Source organism: Zea mays, chromosome 10 (assembly GCF_902167145.1).
Source record: "Zea mays cultivar B73 chromosome 10, Zm-B73-REFERENCE-NAM-5.0, whole genome shotgun sequence".
Classification (NCBI taxonomy): domain Eukaryota; kingdom Viridiplantae; phylum Streptophyta; class Magnoliopsida; order Poales; family Poaceae; genus Zea; species Zea mays.
Genome location: NC_050105.1, coordinates 86,073,888 through 86,082,316, shown reverse-complemented (window position 1 = coordinate 86,082,316; position 8,429 = coordinate 86,073,888). Strand labels below are relative to the sequence as shown.

Below are 8,429 nucleotides of genomic sequence, written 5' to 3'. Positions count from 1 at the left end.
ACCCCTGAGATACCAAAAACCCCCATTGGAACCCTGGAAAACCCTAAATGTAAACCCTAGGGCCTATGTGCAAAAACTGTGCATATTTGGACCAAAGTGTAAAAACTACTATGTTTAAACATATAAAGTCACATGGTTTACATTTGGGAAGATTTACAAGCCAAACCCTAAGTTTTGGACTCATTTGCAAAAAGGACCCCAATTGAGATTCCACTCTAAGTTTGACAAACAGTGTTATGGGCTCAACTTTGGGGCTTTGTAACTTTCAAATTCTAGGGTTTTTGCCCTAGGTCACCACATCAAAGTTGTAGAGCAATCATTGGAGAACAACTTTGCTTAAGAGTGTGAGCATAGTTGTTATGAAGAATTCTGAGATAATTAAGTCCAAAGTTGGACTGACAGGTCACTAGGTCTGAATTTTTACACAAACAGTGCAACCACTGAGACTTTGAGCATGGATTCAACTATGATCTAGCATGAATCTGCCCATGGCATCTATGACAAACTTGTAGCTGGTTAGTAGCTCTAAAACTTTGCTGCAGAGTTTGGTTTGTGTTGCCATACAGGTTTGGGAAAAAAGCTCAAAAACGGTCTGTCAGACTGACTGAACTCCATTCGCCATGGTACAGTAACTGTAATGGATGAGATCGCCAGCGCGGCTGTCCTCGCCGCCGACGGCTCCCTCCGCCGTGATTCGTGCTGCCGACGTCGCGATTCGTGCCCTGGGCGGATGGATAGCATCGCGGGGTAAAGGGATCTTCGTCACCGGTGGGCTGGACGCCACTCCGACCAGCTGAAAGGGAAATGTGCCTTGGGCCATTTCTAAGTATTTTGGTGATTGAGTGCCAACACAAGTGCTTAAATGTAAATCTATGCCCATGAATGGACAAAGTGCAAATCAGGAGCAAAGGTATGTTTCCATGTCTTAGTACATTGGTTTTGTGTACTAATATACTTGTCTAAGTATCAGAAATAGGAAGAAGAAGAAAAGAGGGGAGTTGGCTGTGTTCAGCCAAGAGGTTGTTTCGGTCTGGAGCACCGGACTGTCCGATGGTGCACCGGACAGTGTCCGGTGGTGCACCGGACAGTGTCCGGTGCGCCAGGCTGCCTCGAGCAAAGTGGTCGCTCTCGGGAATTCACCGACGGCGTACGGCTAAAATTCACCGGACTGTCCGGTGTGCACCGGACTGTCCGGTGAGCCAACGGTCGGCCGGGCCAACGGTCGGCCGCGCGATCTGCGCGGGACACGTGGCCGAGCCAACGGTCGGAAGGGGGCACCGGACTGTCCGGTGTGCACCGGACTGTCCGGTGCGCCAACGGCTCCTAGATCTGCAACGGTCGACTGCGCCGTTTAAGGAAAGAAATCAGGCACCGGACAGTGTCCGGTGTGCACCGGACTGTCCGGTGCGCCCGATGACAGAAGGCAAGATCAGCCTTCCAGAATTGCTCTCAACGGCTCCTAGCTGCCTTGGGGCTATAAAAGGGACCCCTAGGCGCATGGAGGAGCACACCAAGCATTCCTACAACATTCCTAAGCACCAAGACATCGATCTCACGCATTCGTTTCATTGTGATAGCATCTAGAGCTCTTGTTGAGTTGCGAACTCTTTGAGTTGTGTTGCGAGCTCTTGTTGCGACTTGTGTGCATGTTGTTGCTCTGATCTTTTGAAGTCTTGTGTGCGTTGCTCATTCCCCCTTTGCTCTGTGTTCTTTGTGAACTTCAATTGTAAGGGCGAGAGGCTCCAAGTTGTGGAGATTCCTCGCAAACGGGATTGAGAAAAAGCAAGCAAAACACCGTGGTATTCAAGTGGGTCTTTGGACCGCTTGAGAGGGGTTGATTGCAACCCTCGTCCGTTGGGACGCCACAACGTGGAGTAGGCAAGCGTTGGTCTTGGCCGAACCACGGGATAAACCACTGTGTCGTCTCTGTGATTGATCTCTTGTGGTATTGTGTTTTGTTGAGACTCCTTTCTAGCCACTTGGCATTTATTGTGCTAACACTTAACAAGTTTTTGTGGCTATAAGTTTAAGTTTTACAGGATCACCTATTCACCCCCCCCTCTAGGTGTTCTCACCAGCCGTAATCCCTTCCCCCTTGCTCACCGCCCATGGATAAGGTTCTCACCGTCGTCAAACCTTCGTCGTTGCCCGCCGCGTGTCCCAACCTCGCCACCGCATCGCCGTGACTCCCTCTAAGCTTCCCGTCGACCACCGGAGTTACTGCCACGACGTTGAACACGTATTCACTGCACCCGTGTTCTTCTTCACTTCCGACCGCCGCGCGTCAGCGCCCAAATTCACAGTCACCGACGTTGAGCCCTATAAATTGAAGCCCCCGCTAGCTTCGCAACATCATCACCCACCCAGCCACCGAGAATCGCTAGCAATCGTCCACCAGTGAGCTCGAATTTGGGATTTCCCCCAAATCAGTCGAAGAACACCGTGAAACTAAGTTCACCGTGGTCAGCCCTCCACAGGTCAGCCCCTGTCCTCTGCTTCCTCGTTTGAGCACTCTCACAGCTCTGTGATGCTTACTGAACCCTCAATTTGCACGGAGTAGCCTTAGATCGCCGAGAACACCTTCATCCGTCCGCCATGCTCTCGGTCACCGTGGCCAGAGCTCATTAGTTGGTCATTAGTGCAATTAAGTTAGGGGAAATACTCTTTAGATCATGGATTTGGTTTAGTCCGAAGCTGAGCACCGGTCTTGGTCTTCTCCGGTCGGTCTAGCTCGCCGGAGTTATGCCTCCCGTGCGGAGCACCGTCGAGGACCTCGTCGCGCGAAGGAATAGAAGACCAAGGGCTTTTATGCAATCTGTCAGCGACACAGTGAAACAGTGGTAGAACCTATTCTCAGTTAGCCAAGAACCCGAGGCCCTTTTCGCAAAACAGCCAGCACGCGCGCGGGCGCGGGCGCGGGCATGCATTTGTCCATTGTTGGGTCAGCTGGGCTGAAATCAGCCCAATACTATTCACTAGTTTCTTCTTTTCTTTTTATTCCAGAGCTAAAACAATTATAGAAAAATGTAGAAATATCCTAAAATTGCCAAACCAATTTTTCTAGACTTCTTATTTTCCATAGTATTTAATAAAAATAGTTTCATGATTTTTAGATTAAATAAGGAATTTCAAGGCATTTAAAGTAGCTTAAAACATTAGTTCTGGATTTTTAGAAAATAAATGGTAATCCCAAAATTGCTCAAACTTTTTATATAAGCTTTATACATTATTTAGAAGCCTTGGGTAGAGTTTGGGTTGATTTTGACCTTGTTTGATAACTAGAACCCAAAACCCCCACCCTACCCTTTGAACTCCTTTACTGACTCCGGAAACCCTAAGTTCTCGGAGTTCCGTGAAGGAAAGTAGTATTCAAGACTTAGATAATAAATCTTTATTATCTTTGCACTCTCATGAGCATTACATGGCATTCATTCTTATATATATATATATACCTATATGGTTATATTTAGAAAACGAAGAAGAGATCGAAGTGACCGAAGAGAAGACACCACCACCTTCGGAATCTCAGGCCGGAAATTGTTTCTACTTCGATATCTGCGGGACCGAGCCTGACTCACCTATCAACGAAGGCAAGCCCCGGTGCATTTGCCACCTTCCTTGATGTTTTTAAAATCTTTCTCACTTGCTTGCTGCATTAGGTGATAGGAGTTGAATGCTTAAACAATTCCTGCGTTACCTTCCTTGAACTTGATTACCTCCCTTGAAACCCTGTTTTTACCAAAAGGTTTTACTATGCTTAGTATTGCTCTAGAAAAACAAAAGGATTTGTTTTACAAAAGATGTTTGGCAAAGTGGGAGGGTTGTTTTCAAAAATAAAACTTGATGGTGGATCCATCATGGCCATGATGGGTTCAACATCGGAAAAGATATACCTCTGCCGGGTACCAAGATTTGGGTTTAAATGATTAAGCTGAGACCGGGCGGGTGACTTGCACGAGAAGAGAGTCTCGGTGTAGTGTCTCCGTCTGAGTCGATTAAGGACTGTGTCGATGTAGGCTTGATGACCGAGGACCCTTTAACTGGTCACATGCCTCGTCATGGGTAAGCCTTACCTCGGGCAGACTAAGGCCAGAATAAGATAACACGAAATGGGCGTGGAGCGGTGGCGGGAGTAGCGTGTACCCTCCGTGGCAAGAGGCTGGACGGTGGTGTATCTGTGCTCTCAGTTTGCGTGAACCTGATCTGGTCTTAAGAACCCCGGTGGCAGGTTGACATATGCAAGGGTTAAGTGCTACATATGTCGTGTGATTGGAGATCCTCAGCTGAGTATAATCGATTCGGATCGCCGTACCTTCGCGGTTATGAAGACTTGGTCACTGCCCTATACGTAGCAATCCACTAAAGATGATGGTTTTGTTAAGAAATCGGCTAGTGCAGGACAAGTGATTGAACTAGGGTAGAAAGAACTCTAGTTGCAGGTAATTTTACTTAACTTGACAAATAAAACTGGATTTTTAAGGATCCACTTTAGTAAGCATTTCTGCAAAACAGAGTCTTTGATTATTGAGAAGCCTTACCTTGACTCCCTTAACCTGCATACCCTTGAGAGTCTTTTCTTTAGTCGGGTAAGACTTGCTGAGTAATTCCATACTCAGGGTTTATCCCTCCGTTGTTTTTAGGTGAGGAAGCGACAAATTTTTGTTGCTTCTGCTCTATGGTGGTGCCAAAAGAAGAACACAAGGAATGAAGTGCGGGAGGAAAGGATCCTCCATATAGAACTTTTTGTTTAAAAACTATCGGGAGGAGTTTTTGCCTCCCTTGGTATTGTAATAATACTACTCTGCACTCCTAGGATGACTCTGGTCTGTAATAAGTAACTTGATCTTACTTTCTAAATAAATGTAAGTTTATGTAATCGCTTCCGCATTTCTATATCTCCGATGTTCTGTAATGTCTGCAAGACGGGTGAAACGTTCCTGGAAAGGTAAGAAAGAAGATACCGAACTTGTCGAGTGATTAAGGAACATCTACAGGGTTGTCTGATGTCTGTTGGACAAGGACAACTGTAGGTGGGCCTAATTACTTGGGAGGTTCCGTCACAGCCGTCGACGACGAGGGCAAGGGGCGCGGTTTGGTGGCGGGCTGGCTCGGGGTCAGGGTTGGTGGGGGCGCGTCCGCGGATCCCGCCATCACAGAGGGCAGTGCCATCGAGGGCGAGGGCGAGGGCAGTAGGCGCGCGTGGGAGGGAGCAGTTCGCGGTGCGCGGATGGGAGGAGCAGTTCGCGGGCGGGGGAGGGAGCAGTTCGCGGTGCCCGCGCGGGATGCGGGGAGGAAGGAGGAAGACGCGCGCGGCGGCGGCATCACGGGAGGGAGCAGTTCGCGGTGCCCACGCGCGGGGCGTGCGGAGAGGAAGGAGGAAGACGCGCGCGGCGGCGGACATCACTGGCGGGGGCGTGGCGAGGCATCTGAACGCCATCCGTCCACCCTTAAGGATTAGTAGAGAATGCATGAGCAAGCCATGAACTGCTTGTCAAGAAATCCCACAAACTTTTGAAAAATGCATATCGTCACCCACCGGGATGCATGGAGCCCCTCTGTTTCACTAGGAAGTTTCATCTCAAGTCCCTAGTCCTCCTGTTACGGTGGATGATCTAGAAGACTAGAACGGATGGAGCTCTTATGAACAGTCTCTAGATTACACTGGCCGGGCTAGTGCCCTGAGCGCACGCTGGGTGGTATCGTCGCGGCAGCGAACCTGTGGCTGCGTGGTGGCGTTGGCGTGAGCGTGGGTTCTCTTTCTCTTCTCCTCATCAGACACCAAAGATGAGCATGGAATAAAGAGCAGCGTAGCTTTCCTTTCCGTCCTTCCTTGCCCAGCTGCAACCAAAACCCAGCCGGGAAATTAAAGAGCTCAAGAAGTTTCATCGCAGCTTCCTCTATCTCTTTCCTTCGACAGATCGAATCGTCCTTACAGAGCTTAATTTATACCATCGTCATCTCCCGCCAGCTGCCGTGCCGTCGGCCTATGACGCCGGCGGCGGGCACCGGAGGGCGATGCTGTCCAAGAAGTACTCGTACATACCGGACACCTACACGTCGCTTGACGAGGTGCGTGCCGGTGCCGACCGATGCATCATTGCTTGCAAGTTGCAGACCGATAAAGCAAGCAAGCAAGCTAGCAGAGCAGCTCGATGACTGTCGGCGCGGCGTGGTGTCTGCATGCATGCAGGTGGCGGCGGCGCTGCGCGAGCAGGGGCTGGAGTCGTCCAACCTCATCCTGGGCATAGACTTCACCAAGAGCAACGAGTGGACCGGGAGGCAGTCGTTCGGCGGGCAGAGCCTGCACAGGGTCGGCGACACGCCCAACGCCCCAACCCCGTACGTACGAGCAGGCCATCAGCATCATCGGCAAGACGCTGGCTCCCTTCGACGAGGACAACCTCATCCCCTGCTTCGGCTTCGGAGACGGTGACTGACGACTGACGACGGCCTTCCTCCGATCCTGCTGTTGATGCATTGCATCCATCTTCTCCGCCATACATGGCCCGCGCCGCGACGGCGCAGCAGAAGGAGTCGGCGTTCGCGCTCGCCGCGCTCATGGAGGCCCCATACAGTACAAGCTAGGCCACCATGGAGCTCGGCATCCTGGGGTACGAAACTAATGACGCTAGCGCGCGTTGCAGAACCACCACGCGTTGGTCAAAACGAGGCCGTCTAAACCTGAACCTGAACGCAGACGGTCCACGGGGAACGCCAAGCGAGTCGCCCCCGCGCCGCTGAGGAGGGGCGCCAGCAACGTCGGCGGCGCCGAGAGATGACCAGGTGTGCCGGATCTGCCTGACCAATGCCAAGGATCTGGCGTTCGGCTGTGGCCAAACGTACAGATCCAGAGCTTCTACGTTCTGTCCATTGCGATAATTGTTACGATGCAAATGCAACTTACAGAAGGCAACGAAATTTGGGGGAAAAAACTCATTCGTATTCTTGTTGCGTTTTGTGCGAGCAACAGTGCTGCAGGGAGTGCGGGGAAAGCCTCATGCACCAGATGCCCGATATGCCGGCAGCCGATACGGTCGAAGCTGAGGATGAGGTGTGGCTATGCTACAACTTAACAAAGGCCACGAAGAGGAAAAGGAAAGGAACATACGTATATAGCTTACTCGCCGTTAAAATGTACAGGAATCTGTCAAAACGTGTAAGAAGGAACCAGTCGAGGTCAAGTCCTGTTCGTCTCGAAATTTGGATCAACCAATGTTTCATTTTGTCATAAAAGGGGTTCTAATGAGCTTGCAAAGTATTTATTACTATAGGAAGATCAGCAACAAAACGAAGCGGTTTTTGAAGGTGGGGAGTGAAACATTTATATAACCTCTGACCTTCGAAACTGGATCCATAATTTATATAAATACTAGTGCACGTGCATTGCCATGAGGCGAGAGAGAGTAGGGAACGACGCCTAGGATACACATATAATTTTTGTTTATTTGTAAACACTAAGGTATCTGTGGTTTGTTGGTTAGCCCTGAATTTCTAGAGTAGATGGTTATGTGTTCAAGTGCTTGTTCTATATTTATTTTTTTTGCAGGCGATGGGCATAGGATAACTTTATATAAATATAGATTTAAAGTTCTTAGAAAATTCTACATATATATATATATATATATATTAATCTAGCTAAGAAAATAGTTATATAAAAATTGAAGATTATTTTATTACGTAAATGTTTATATAAAACAAATACAAAATTAATTTAGTTAGTACTCCATTCGTCCCAAAATAGTTTTTGTTTTAGGGTGTTAATGGATTCATACAATATATATATATATATATACCTGGGCTTCCAATAGTTAAAGGAAGCCCAGGCCGACCATCCCTACAAACTGGTTCAACCCAAGCGCCCAACCAGTCTTTCGGGTGCGCCACCTGCCCCACGTCTGTTAGCGTAAAAAAAGAATGCATGCACGAGTCAAACACGATCCAATGCATGCGCGTAAATTTAGGAAAAAATGTGTGGCGGTTTCTATTTTTAAATGCTTTATTTACTCCATAAATTTAGGATCGCTGCAACAGCCATGCAGCTAGACACGTAAGGACCATTTTATGATATATACTGAGACTAAATATGCTACACTGTGTAGATAATTATGCAATTCGGTATACTGCGTAAAAATCTGTTACCAGCTGCATGCGCATGAATTTATGATAAAAATAATGTGCAATGAAAGGAAATGAATTGCATGCATATAAAAAAAATCGTATTTAATGGTTAATTTGCTTCATAAATATACTATCCCTCCAACAATCATGTAGCTAAACACATTAGAACTAGTTTATGATTTATACTTATACTAATTATACTACACGGTGTAGGTATTTATGCAATTCGATACACTGCGTAAAAAATCTAGCATGTTGTTCACTGGTGGACGCATCTCCAGGTTGGAGCGTAAAAACCTTAAGTTTTAAGC

At 48.1% G+C, this 8,429-nt stretch overlaps 1 pseudogene; it reads left to right on the top strand.

Annotated features, from left to right (window-relative positions):
* Positions 1-637: 637 nt before the first annotated feature.
* Positions 638-7,228, top strand: LOC103642588 (uncharacterized; annotated as a pseudogene).
* The last annotated feature ends 1,201 nt before the right edge of the window (positions 7,229-8,429 follow it).